Source organism: Panthera onca, chromosome B2 (assembly GCF_046562875.1).
Source record: "Panthera onca isolate mPanOnc1 chromosome B2, mPanOnc1 haplotype 2, whole genome shotgun sequence".
NCBI classification, from domain to species: domain Eukaryota; kingdom Metazoa; phylum Chordata; class Mammalia; order Carnivora; family Felidae; genus Panthera; species Panthera onca.
This window is the reverse complement of record NC_138343.1, coordinates 108,956,033-108,969,969: the sequence shown is the minus strand read 5'-3', so window position 1 is coordinate 108,969,969 and position 13,937 is coordinate 108,956,033. Positions and strand designations below refer to the sequence as shown.

Below are 13,937 nucleotides of genomic sequence, written 5' to 3'. Positions count from 1 at the left end.
ACAGGCTCCAGGCTCCGAGCCATCAGCCCAGAGCCTGACGCGGGGCTCGAACTCACGGACCGCGAGATCGTGACCTGGCTGAAGTCGGACGCTTAACCGACTGCGCCACCCAGGCGCCCCCAGAAGTTGCTTTTTTCAATGAAGAGTCTTCCTGGAATAAAAATTAGTCCTTTTACTGCAGAGAAAGAAGATGTCTTTTGCACTGCTGGTGGGAATGCAAACTGGTGCTGCCACTCTGGAAAACAGTATGGAGGTTCCTGAAAAAATTAAAACTAGAACTACCCTATGGCCCAGCAATTGCACTACTAGGTATCTATCCAAGGGATACAGATGTGCTATTTTGAAAGGGCACATGCACCCCATTGTTTATAGCAGAACTATCAACAATAGTCAAGGTATGGAAAGAGCCTAAATGTCCATCAATGGATGAATGGATAAAGAAGATGTGATGTATATACATATATATATATATATATATATATATATATATATATTCTTTTTTATTGCATTTGATACACACACACACACACACACACACACACACAATGGAGTATTACTCAGCAATCAAAAAGAATGAAATCTTGCCAACTACATGGATGGAACTAGAGGGTACTATGCTAAGTGAAATTAGTTAGTCAGAGAAAGACAAATATCATATGACTTCACTCATATGAGGACTTTAAGATACAAAAAAGATGAACATAAGGGAAGGAAAGCAAAAATAATGTAAAATCAAGAAGGGGGACAAACATAAGAGACTCTTAAATATAGAGAACACACAGAGGGTTACTGGAGGGGTTGTGGGAGGGGGGATGGGCTAAATGGGTAAGGGACATTAAGGAACCTACTCTTTTTTTTTTTAACGTTTATTTATTTTTGAGACAGAGAGAGATAGAGTATGAATGGGGGAGGGTCAGAGAGAAGGAGACACAGAATCTGAAACAGGCTCCAGGCTCTGAGCTGTCAGCACAGAGCCTGATACAGGGTCCAAAGGTGACATCATGACCTGAGCAGAAGTGGGCCACTTAACCAACTGAGCCACCCAGGCGCCCCTAGGAACCTACTCTTGAAATCATTGTTGCACTATATGCTAACTAACTCGATGTAAATTTAAAAATAAATAAATTATAAAAAATAATAAATAAATATAAAAATAGTCCTTTTATATTTCTATGACATCAGTCATACTTTTAGTAAATATCGTTATTGCCTCCCTAACATCCATTTCCACTCATCCCCATTTAGTAACTTCAATTTGGGGAATTAGTCTTAATTCAAGAGATGGGTCTGCTCCAGCTAAGAATAATCCTATTTCTCTTGCCAAGTGACTTGTTCAGAATGGGCTGATTCCTGCAATTCAAATATGAGGAGAAGGTTGCTGAACTCTTCTAGAAAATATCCCTTTTTACTCTTTCTTTTTCAAAATTGTATTTATTTATTTTGAGAGAGAGAGAGAGAGAGAATGAGCAAGGGAGATACAGAGAGAGGGGGAGAGAGAAAATCCCAAATAGTCTCCACACTGTCTGTGCTGAGCCCAATATGGAGCTTGATCTCATGAAACTGTGAGATCATGACCTGAGCTGAAATCAAGAGTCCGATGCTCAACCAACTGAGCCACCCAGGCACTCCCTTTTTACCCTTAAAGACAGTATAATGGAAAATTGTTCTCTCTACCTTTCACGGAATGTGAACATGAAGCACCTTATCCTAGCAACTGTTGGCAGCCATCTTGACAACATGAGGTGTGGCAACTTGAGGGCAAATCTGACATGGACAATGCTGAGAGAAAAGCAGAGAAATATTGCTAGAACCCTAATCAAACTAAACCTAAATCCTACCTCTGGATTTATAGTTATGTAAGCCATTAAAATCCTTTATTGTTTAGTCAGATTAAATTGATATTCACATACTTCATCCGAAAGTATCCTAAGAAAGCATTAGTCCTCTCCTTCTTTATCTTCCCCATGTCCCCAATAACCAAAGCTACAAGACGAGTGTTGGTTCTGTAAGAGTTATAAACAAATATTTATCTCTCCTCTTGAGTTCTACAATGAAAAATGTTTTCTTTTTTATTTTATTAAAATATCTTCTCATATATTGGTATACCTAACTGATGCAAGAGACATCTTCTATATGTTATTTACTTGAATAAGAATTTTAAGCAAATATCAATATATATTCTACTAGAAAAGAAGGAACAAATAAAGATGACCAAATAAGTCCTTGAAGAAAGTGTTTTAAAAATGATCTCATCTTCAATAGATTACCCATGCCCTATTGTCTTAGCTGTGAACATTGCCCCCAAATAAATAGATATTCAGAACACCCAAGAAGTTGTTGAATAAACAGAAGCATGAGAAATTTTCACCAGTAGTTTTCAGTATGATACAAAAATAACATGGGTGGCAATAAAAATCAGTATACAATTCTCTATTTCTCTTATTTTAACTGCTATGTCCACATCTATCTAAACAAATATGCCAAAACAAGACAGTACTGTTCCTATAAAACATTAGTTACAATACATGTCACTCTTGACCTTTCCTTATTTATATCTGTCTTATAATGTGCCCATGGCAAGGGTTAATTCCAATACATTCCTGCTATGAATTTAATATGACAATCACTACACCTTCCTAACCAACTTAAATCTTTTGTTCCTAGCTTATAGTTTTAAACTGCACATCTGCAAATATCTCAGGGGGGGCAAAACTGACAGAACATAGAGAAATTGGAGTCTCAACAAGTTGCAAACATTCATGTATGTTCTAAGCCAGCAAAATAAGATTTCACTATCAAGGGCTTGCCTCCGTGATAAAAGCAAAAAAATAAAATAAAAAACAGGCATTAGAAAAGTCATAAACAAAGTTTTCCAAAGTTTTTTGGGGATCAGAAACACTCCAAAAAGTAATATAATAATATTTATGAATTAAGAGCAAATATAATATGAAGTTTCAAAAAGAAAGGTCAAATGTTGAAATTTAAGGGGAAAGAAACTCAAAACAAAATGCAGAAGATGCATTTGGCACCCCAGTGCATGGGCAGGTGATAGCAGGTGATGCCAGGGAAGGTGTGTAGCAGGAGCCTGAGGATTTCCAGAGGAATAGGTGATGGCAGCAGATGGCGAGGAAACATGCAGAAACTAGAAGGAGTGTGATGTGGAGAATGTCTGAGTATGAAATGTGGTATGAAGGAGGGGTGGCTCCCTGCTCCAAGGACAGTGTGAAGATTGTGCCACTGCACAGTTGAATCTATGATTCAGGAAGGCCAGGGACACAAGATTAAAAAAACTGGGAAAGAAGATTTTTAAATATGCAAGATGGAAGAAGGAACCTCAGATAAGGGTCTGATGGATCAGGATAGCACCCAGTTTCCTGGGTGAGTCTAATTTTGCTCACAGACCACTCTAAAAAAGATAGCAGTTGGAACAGGGGATTATTCTTCATGACAAATACAAAGAAATAGTAAACATCTTTGTGGAAGATGTTTCCCTATCAAATTTCAAGTCACAGGTGGGTGATTATGGACAACTGGCATAAACTAACCAGGAATGAATGCTAAGAATGAAGTCAAAAAGATTTTTCAGTTTGTGATAGACTTGCTTTCACTTAGAAACTAGTAATTCTGTCCATTGGGGGTCCTTGGGTGTGTATAATAATATGACTATTTTACTCTTTATTGGATACTAGAGATTTGCTGATGTGTATGGGAGTTTGGCTGAGACTATGATAGGCTTATGGGCCCTATTAACTGTTCAGATTCTTTATAAAAGAGCACATGGGAAGAGTGAGGTGGATTAATGCAACTAATTTCAGCTAATGTACAGAAAGAGCTATATACCTAGTGAAGGATGCTTCAGCTGCAGAAGAACGCCAAACATACACGTGCATCTGACTGAGACTTCTCTGGCTGAGACAGAGCAAAAAGTAACCATGACCTTTAATTTCTGAAAGTTTGACTATAAATGATTAAAGGATTTAATTTGTGGCTTTAGTTTCTCCCTAAAAATACAATAATAGGAGGAGTTATATTGCTCAAACTTGAAGCAGATGTATATTGCTGGCATTGTCTTACTTATATAAATTTTATTTTATCATTCAGGCTCATTGCCTGGTCTCAGATAAATTACATTGGACAGCATGACTAGGCAAAGTTTAAGAAAAGAAATCAAATAAGTAGTGAATTCTTCAGCCTAGGGAGGGATTTCTCATCATCAGTACTATTGACATTTTGAGCAGATAATTCTTTTACGAATAATGTCCCATGCATTGTAAGATGTTTAGCAGAATCCCTGACCTGCAGCCACTAGATATCTGTAGCTCCTATCTTGCCCCCTCCCCCAGTTGTGACTACTAAAATTGTCTCTACACATTGCCAAATATCCCCTAGAGAACAAAATCCCCCTGATGCTGAACCTCTGACCTAGAGAACAAAGTGGACTTTAGGTTAATTTAACAGGTTCTGACTCATTTCAGAGCCTTTTAACAGAAAAAGCTGAACTGCTTACCATTACATACAAGAAAAGTGGTGCTTTTCAGGAAGTAGCCTCATGAAGACAGGAAAAGGATTGCCCTGAAATTTTCTGTTCTCCTCTTCCAAGGGAAACCCCATATGATATTTAACCACAGGGGAGTGATAAGACTAACAGATCATGGGAAACCAAGAACCATTTTCTGCCCCTCCCCCCCCAAATTTCTGCCCAGATTTGTTGGATAGAAGCCAAGAAAAAATGAGTGCCGTATCACATTGGTGAAATTGGGACTAAGAAATGCCATTCCCTACATCACCAAATTATATAGGTTCAAGAGCCAATAAGTGGGAGTGGGAGAGATCCCTTTCACTATTACACCTAATAACTCACTTAAGGGATTTTTTTTGGTGTCTGTCCCACAGCCTTGGACTTGGTGATTTGAAGGTGCTAGTTACCAAGGGAGAAATGCTTCCAGTGAGGAAGGTAGTCATGTTCCATGTAACTGAGAGCTGAGACAGCCCTCTGATCATTAAGACTTCTCCTATTACTGAACCAAGAGGCAGAGGTTACTCCATTCATTGGGGACATTGATTACTATTACCATGGGGATCAGGGTAATAGTTCTGCTACTGCCCCCCAAATTTGGAACAAAGTTCTTGGCCATAGCTGCATTCTTGACTCCTTCTGACTATAGCTCCTACCAGAAAGCTACTTTCCTATGGGCTCCTTTGCCTTTTCAATTTTAGCTTTACACAATTACTGGTCCCTTCTGCTCTGAAGTTTCCAGACTAAAAGCCAAAGCTGTTGCAATGAGCTGCAAGGACTTAAGTAGTGTGTCTGTTACATCTCTTTGCCTTGTTATGTCTCTGATTTCATCCCTTACCAACTGCCCCCTGTTCCCTCCGTCCCACCTACATAGACCTCTGTAGTGTTGCTCAAAGATACCAGGAATCCTCTGTCCCTGTGTTCTGTGCTTTTTCTGCTCTATACTGGAAATGTTTTTCCCTGATGACCGGGATTGGCATCGGTATAGTCTAGTGAAGGAGAAAAGATGAGAAGGAAGGCATTAAGCAGATGGAATAAATGCAGGCAGATTGGTTGTGCATTGATCTTTATTGAGTCTGAGGATGTGTGTGTGAGAGGTCAGTATTATGAGAAGTAAGGGAAATGATTCATTTTCAGAAATACCAAAAAAAAGCTGTGCTGTCTAGTTAACAGTAGGTTTATAACCTATTGGAAATATGTAGGAACCCTCCCCACCCCATCCCTGCCACAATGGAGTCCCAAATCCTTAGACACTTCACTTCTTGGTCCTTCTTCCCCTCTCCATTTCACAGGCTTATTTTTGTGGGCTTTGCAAAGAGCATGTGCCAAAGAACAAAGGGGAGGAGAACTGAAAATCTCTGTTTCACCTCAGGGAATGTACATTTGTTTCAGTCAGACTATTTTCTGCCTTATATGGGCATGAGCAACATCCAGGTAAGGCTATAACCTCTGTAGTACTCAGCCAATAAGGAACCAGGGGAGGGATGTGCATGCTAGGAAATAAATTGTCTGCTGTAACTGCCCTGAGTGTGCCTGTCCAGCAGACACCCACTCTTGCAGGAACGTTGTTTAAAGCCTCACTTCACTGCACTCCAAGCCCCTGCGTCCTTCCTTTGATTGGGTAGGTGGGCTTATTTCTCACAGTATACTACACTCTCTACTTTTGTATGTATGATAAGAAATTGAAAAGAACCTCTGGAGTTGGATCTGAGGAGCGGGCATTTTAGCAAGTTATCCGTGTGGTACTCATGTATGAAGTCATTTGGGAACCCTGGTTCTGGTGCCTATAAATCTTTCTATTCTGTAGAGTGGGAAGTTTCCAGAAATCTTTGTTTATCCAGGGTCTCCAAATTCTTCCTTATGATGTTCTGCTCACCCCCTTCTCCTTATGAGTCCCTGCCACATTCTTAGAATCTTTTCCTGTCTGATTCTCACCTTAGATGTCAGTTATGTCGTGTGTCAGCTCTTTATCCTCTTTAATAAGCCTGGCAGTTTTCCTCACTTTTGCCAGCAGATCAGCTGACATTATGCTCTCACATAATTACAGAGTGCCTCCGGCAACAAGATAAACACAAAACATGCCCTTTGGGTCACTGGAAATACTCCCTCCATGTTTACAGTTCTGAGTTTGCAGATGATCTACAGCTTTAGAGCTGCCTCCTGCTAAATTGTCACAACAAAATGCCCATTTGCCCTGAAATTTTTCTCTCAAACTTGCTGACACCTAGGAAGTTAGAAACTCCTGGGACCCAAGAGGGCTATAATCCTGTTGCACATAGCAAACAGCTGTTAGTTTACAAAGTGCTGATAATTAACAATTTGTATTAGCTACATGTCAACCAGGACACCTCACAGGCACCATTAACATACAGGGTCTCTGGAGTCAAATTTTCCAAACTCTGGCATTTCTTCTTGCTTGTTATTCCCTGATGGGCTCCTTTTTTTTTTTTCCAAAGTACTGTTACACTGTAGTAGGCTGGGAGTTGAAGACAGTTCTACCAGTATCCATGAATTCTTCTTAAACTTCAATCCTTTATCTATGACATGAGGAGATTTGATGAGGCTAGATTTCTCAAGCTTTACTACCCAAAGTGTGCTCCACAGTCCTGCAGCACTGGTATCCCTGGAGAACTGGTCAATAATGCAGATTTTTAGGTCCCACTCCAAACCTACTGAACTAGAGTCAGCATGTTATTTTAAATATTTTTTAATGTTTATTTATTTTTGAGAGACAGAGGGAGAAAGGGAGGGAGGGTGGGAAGGGCAGAGAGAAACAGAGACACAGAATCCAAAGCAGGCTCCAGGCTCTGAGCTCTTAGCACAGAGCCTGATGCAGGGCTTGAACCCAGGAGCCATGAGATCATGACCTGAGCCAAAGTCATCTGCTCAACCGACTGAGCTACCCAGCCACCCCCAGAGTCAGCATTTCAAATAGACTTCCACATGACTCTTACCCACAGGATGGCACCTTTTTATTTCTGTTGTAACAAATTACTACAAACTTAGTGACTTAAAACAAAATTATTATGTTACGGTTCTGTGGGTCAGAAGTGTGACACAGGTCTCACTGGTCTAAAATCAACAAGGCTGTCAACAGGGCTCAGTCCCTTCTCAAGGCTGTGGAAAGGATCTATTTCCTTGCCTCTTCTAGCTTTAGAAGCAGCCTGCATTCTTTGGCTCATGGCTTCCTTTCTCCATCTTGAAAGCCAACAGTGTTGCATCTCTCTGACTTTCCAGAATCATGTCTCTCTCTAACCCTAAACTCAGTAGGGAAAAGTCCTCCACCTTTGAGGGCTAGCATGATTATATTAGGCTTATTTGGATTATGTAGGATAATCTTGCCACTTTGGAATCCTTAACTAAATTGCGTCAGAAAAATCCTTTTTGTCATATAAAGTAATATATTTATATTCCCAGGGATTATGATGTAGACATTTTTGGAAGCCATGATTCTGCTTACTCAACACTAAATTTTTTTTTTAATGTTTTTATTTATTTTCAAGAGAGAGCAAGAAAGAGTGTGAGCAGGGGAAGGATACAGAGAGAGGAAGACACAGAATCCAAAGCAGACTCCAGGCTCTGAGCTGTCAGCACAGAGCCCAATGCGGGGCTTGAACACAGGAGCTGTGAGATCATGACCTGAGCCAAAGTCAGACATTTAACCTACTGAGCTACCCAGACGTCCCTACTCCACACTAAATTTTGAGAAGTTCTACTCATTACAACATATTCAACTCTAAGAAAATAACTTGAATTCTTTTGTCTGTTTTGACTACATTCTTCTTGTTAGAGGTTGAATTGTATCCCTCTACTACTCCTCCCTGCCCCAAAATTCATATGTTGAAGTCACAACCCCTAGTGCCCCAGGCCATGACTTTACTTGGAGATAGGGCCTTTAAAGAGGTAATCAAGGTAAAATGAGCTTATAGGGTAGTGAGTGGCCCTAGTCCAAAATGACTTGTATCTTTATAAGAAGAGCAAATTAGGATACAGACATGCACAGAGGAAAAAAAAAAAAAAAAAAACATATGAAGACACAGAAGACAACCATCTATGAGGTAAGGAGCGAGACCTTAGAAGGAACCAGACCTAGCAACACTTTCATCTTGGACTTCCAGCCTCCAGGCTGTGAGAAAATAAATGTCTTTTGTGTAAGCCCTCCAGTCTGTGGTACTTCATCATGGCAGGCCTAGCAAATTAATACACCTGCCAGTGCGATTTCAACATACTTTGCGACAACCATGACTACACCCTCATCAGTGCTGCTTTGTTATTGAGCTACTGAAGTCTTCCTGAACTGAGTTTAATCACTTTTATCCCCTCTATCTGATAATAACTTAATCTCTACCTCAGTGTTAGACAGAATGATAACCCAGCCTACTTGCTTTCCCTGGCGACTCAGTCTACAGAAACATGTTCATCCTTCTTAACAAAATACACAAATTCAACTCAGTTCTGCATAAAATCCTTGCTGCTTTATCCAAGATTGTGTGCCGTTAATTATTCCCTCTCTTCCCAGGTTTCCTGTCCTCTGCCAGTGAATCTTCCCTAACTACAAAAACGCTTGGTTCTACCTATTCAGTAGAACCACCAGCCTATAGTTCTTGTAAAACACTAACTTGTGCAAGAAGGAATTCGTACTCAACCTCTGCATTCTTATCACCAAGCCACTGCTTCCCATCTCACAATCTGACTTCTATCCCAAACAGTAGGCCAGAACTGCCACCTCAGGTATAACTGGTGACCATTTTTATGACTGCCAAATCTGGTAGTATCTTCTCACTTTTCATTCTCTTTGATCTGCAGTTTCAACAGTGTAGATTGGACTTTTTTGCAGTGTTGTACTATTTCTTTTTTATTTTCCTTCTTCTCTAATGTTTCCTTCTTTGTCTCTTGCACTGACTCCATTTCTAAAACTATTCAGTGAGCCCTTACCACGTTTCGGAACAGGGCTGATTCTTACCCTTAAAGAATTTGCTCTTTTTCTTCCTTACCTGAAGTGGGCTTTTCCCATGTTTAAATGCAATTGTTTCCCAAATATCAATCCTTGGGGTTCTCGGTTTTTCTCATAGTAATGTATTTACTCCTAATGATTTTTAACTAGGGCCTCATTGAAAGTAATTCCCAAAACTTTATTTATTTTTCATGACTTTCACTAAACTTATCTATTATCATGTTGCTGTACTATTTTATATTCTACATCTGAAATTAAACTTTATACAAATGAGCCAAAATTGTGCTTACTGAAATTGTGCATTGAAAAAGATAGAATAGGGGCGCCTGGGTGGCTCAGTCGTTAAGCATCTGACTTCAGCTCAGGTCATGACCTCACAGTTTGTGAGTTCGAGCCCCACGTCAGGCTCTGTGCTGACAGCTTAGAGCCTGAGGCCTGCTTTAGATTCTGTGTCTCCTCTCTCTTTCCCTCCCCAACTTGTGCTCTGTCTCTCTATGTCTCTCAAAAAATAAAAAATGTAAAAAAAAAATTTTTTTAAAGAAAAAGATAGACTATACAACAGTAAATACTTTGGTAGACTTTACCATTAGGTTAAAACTAAGAATATAAATTTTAATGTGATAAATGCAACAACCTGCAAATATTAACCACACAGGTACAAAGACGAGAGACTAGTTTTTATAAAGGAATCTGTAAAAAAGAGACATGAGACTACATTAAAAAGCTAGTAAATCTTGGACTGCATTAAGAGAGCATAGTTTCTAGAACAAGAAGGAAGGACATTCCATTGTTGTCTGGGCAGATAATACTAGGGTCAAACTTTTGAAATAGTTACTGGCACTTACCAATGGATGGCTAGCCAAAGAGCATGAGTAAAAACAATCAAAACGGAGGGAATCTGAAAAGTGTTTCTTAGGTCAAAACATTAAAAAACAAAACAAAAAGGGAATACTTTGAATCAAATGACTAGTTTTCTGAAGCACAAGAAGCTGAAAATCTATGAAACAAAGAGATGAAAAAAGATGGTGAAGACAGAGCATTGTGTAAAGCAACAAAATGAAGTGGAAATACTTACAGCACAACTGGCAGAAAAAGATAGTAACCTTCAAAAGTGTCAAGAAGAATGGGATCAACTTATTGCAGCTTTAGAAATACAGCTGAAGGGACTGATCTCTAGCAACGTACAGAAAAATAATGAAATTGAACAACTTAAAAAGATCACATCAGAGGCTTCTGTAACAGAAGAAAAAACTTTAGTTATCAAGCCTAGCCATAGGAGTTCAATGGATCTTATCAGAGGTGAAACTGAACCTCAAACAACAAGTTTTGAAATTTCTAGAAATGAGTAGAGGATGGTTCTGCAGTCTTGGACTCTTGTGAAGTATCAACAGAAAATAATCAAAGTACTCCATCTCCAAAACCTGAGTTAGAGATTCAATTTACACCTTTATATCCAAACAAATTGTCAGTGAAACACCCTGGTTTTACCTTACCAGTGACAGTTAAGATTTCCAAGGCCCAGAAGAGGAAGAGTAATGAAATAGAGGAAAGTAAATATTTCCAAGATGGTGGAGATAGAAATAGTATTAAGCATATTCCTGAAGCTCTGTCAGGATTTGGTGAAATGTGAAAATAAGAAGAATACTATGCCCAGAACTAATTTAAGTCCCTTGCTTTTGAGCATAGGAATTCTTGTGTCAAAAGGAACAAAAGGCTTCCACACATCCATCATGTAAGAACTACACTATTTACAGAGTCAGGCATCCACGGTTAGTATAAAGTTGGCCTCTAAGAAAAAAGAAGGAATGCTACAGAAATTTGGAGACTCTTACAACATTCTCCAGCAATTCTTCAATCAAAAGCAAAGAAGATAATTGAAACAATGAGCTCTTCAGTGGTCTCAATGTGGAAGTAAGTTAAGAAAATGTGTCTCAACCAAAACCAGACAAATGGAAATTATACACAAATGAAATTTCATCTCCTATTACATATATCTGGCCAAGTGATTTTGATGGTCCATAAAGTGAAAGAGAGTAATCATCAGATTCTCAAACAATGACTTTGAACTAAAACAGCCAAATAAATCACTTATGGAGAATGTGTCAATATAAATTTTATGTTCATAATCATTGCAACTTGCATCCTGACTTTTCAAAGGTAATTGTATATATTATGATGCATTAAATCCCTCTGTGTACACATTGCTATTTTATACATGGTATAACTTTAATTCAATAAAGAAAATAATCCAATAATACAAAAAAATGGCTAGCTCCAAATATGAAATGTAGCTATAAAGGACAAAACACATGATAAAGTCTGATTCAATATGGAAGACCTTTCTAATAAAGATGTTAAAAAATACATCCAGTTGCCATGTAATGACCTCTGCACCACAAAAATCCTACATCACCAAAAGTGTCCAAGAATTTAGGGTCTGTATTAAAGAAAAGCGATCTAACCTGACAGAAAGACAATGGACTTTGGATTCAAATAATATTGAATTCAAATGATGGCTTAGTAACTTCCACCTAGGTCATCTTGGAGAAGTTATTGACTTCTCTGAGCCACATCTACTCATATATAAAATTGGAAAATATTAACTTTGAGTGTTGTAAAGATTATATATAGTACATGTGAATTATTTGACCCTTGTCATTATAACTTTTAACAATGCATAGGTATAAATTTTGACTAAATTAAGCCTCCTAAGTCCTTTCCAATTCTAAGATCCTATGATTCCAAATTTTCTGAGAGCCCAGTGAAGATGTACAACATTGTTTAAATACAGCTGACCTTTGAACAACATACTTTTGAACTGCAGGAGTCCATTTATATGTGGACTTTTTTTTTTCTATAAATACGCTAAAGGGCTGTAAAAGTATTTTCTCCTCCTTAGGATTTTCTTAATAATATTTTTTTTCTTTAGCTTACTTTATTGTAAGCATATAGTATATAATGCATATAACATACAAAATATGTGTTAATCAACTGCTTATGTTATCAGTAAGGCTTCTATTCAACAGTAGGCTATTAGTAGTTATATTCTGGGGGAGTCCAAAGTTATACATGAATTTTTAGCTGTGTAGGAGATCAGTGCCCCTAATTCTTGCATTGTTCAGGGTCAATGTTACAATTGTTTTTCTACATCACTAGAGAGTTATTTTATCCCTGTGCTAGAGGTCTCCAGAGACACAGGATATGTGAGTATATATGGATAAATACAGATGATAGTAGAGATAGAGATAGATTTATTTTAAGAAATTGGCTCACACAATTGTGGAGGTTGGCAAGTCTGAAATCTGCAGGGTACCCTGGAAGGCTGGAAACCTAGGAAAGAGGTGATGTTGCAGTCTTGAGTCTGAAGGCAATTGAAGTCAGAATCATTCTTAGGGTATCCCAGTTTTCTGTTAAGGGCTTCAACTGGTTGGATGAGATCTACCTACAATATGGAGGATAATTGGCTTTATTCAAGGCCTACTGATTTAGATATTAATCACATTTAAAAAATCAACTTCACAGCATCTAGACAAGTGTTTGATCAAATATCTGGGTGCTATAGCCAGGCCATGCTGAGAGCTAAAATTAATCATTAAAATCCCCATTATACTCCAAAGTGAGTGGCACTGTGTCAGATGATGGTATCTTAAATATATTCCATATTCTATTCTATTTTCATAAAATGATCATTTGATGGTGCTGGGAAAACTGGACAATGGCATGCAGAAAAGTGAACCTGGACCACTTTCTTACACCATACAAAAAAATAAACTCAAAATGGATGAAAGACCTAAAGGTAAGACAGGAAGCCATCAAAATCCTAGAGGAGAAAGCAGGCAAAACTTCTTTGACCTCGGCCACAGCAACTTCTTACTCAACACGTCTCCAGAGGCAAGGGAAACAAAAGCAAAAACGAACTATTGGGACCTCATCAAAATAAAAAGTTTCTGCACAGTGAAGGAAATAATCAGCAAAACTAAAAGGCAACCAAGGGAATGGGAAAAGATATTTGCAAATGACATATCAGAGAAAGGGTTAGTATCCAAAATCTATAAAGAACTTCTCAAACTCAACTCAAAAAACAAATAGTCCAGTGAAGAAATGGGCAAAAGACATGAATAGATACTTCTCCAAAGAAGACATCCAGATGGCTAATAGACACATGAAAAAATGCTCAACATCACTCATCATCAGGGAAATACAGATCAAAACCACAATGAGATACCACCTCACACCAGTCAGAATGGCTAACACGAACAACTCAAGCAACAACAGATGTTGGCGAGGATGTGGAGAAAGAGGATCTCTTTTGCACTGCTGGTGGGAATGCAAACTGGTGCTGCCACTCTGGAAAACAGTATGGAGATTCCTCAAAAAATTAAAACTAGAACTACCCTATGATCCAGCAATTGCACTACTAGGTATTTATCCAAGGGACACAGGTGTACTGTTTTGAAAGGGCACATG

At 38.5% G+C, this 13,937-nt stretch overlaps 1 pseudogene; it reads left to right on the top strand.

The window, feature by feature from the left end:
- The first annotated feature begins 5,935 nt into the window (after nt 1-5,935).
- Nucleotides 5,936-11,553, top strand: LOC132668010 (kinesin-like protein KIF20B; annotated as a pseudogene).
- Nucleotides 11,554-13,937: the final 2,384 nt, after the last annotated feature.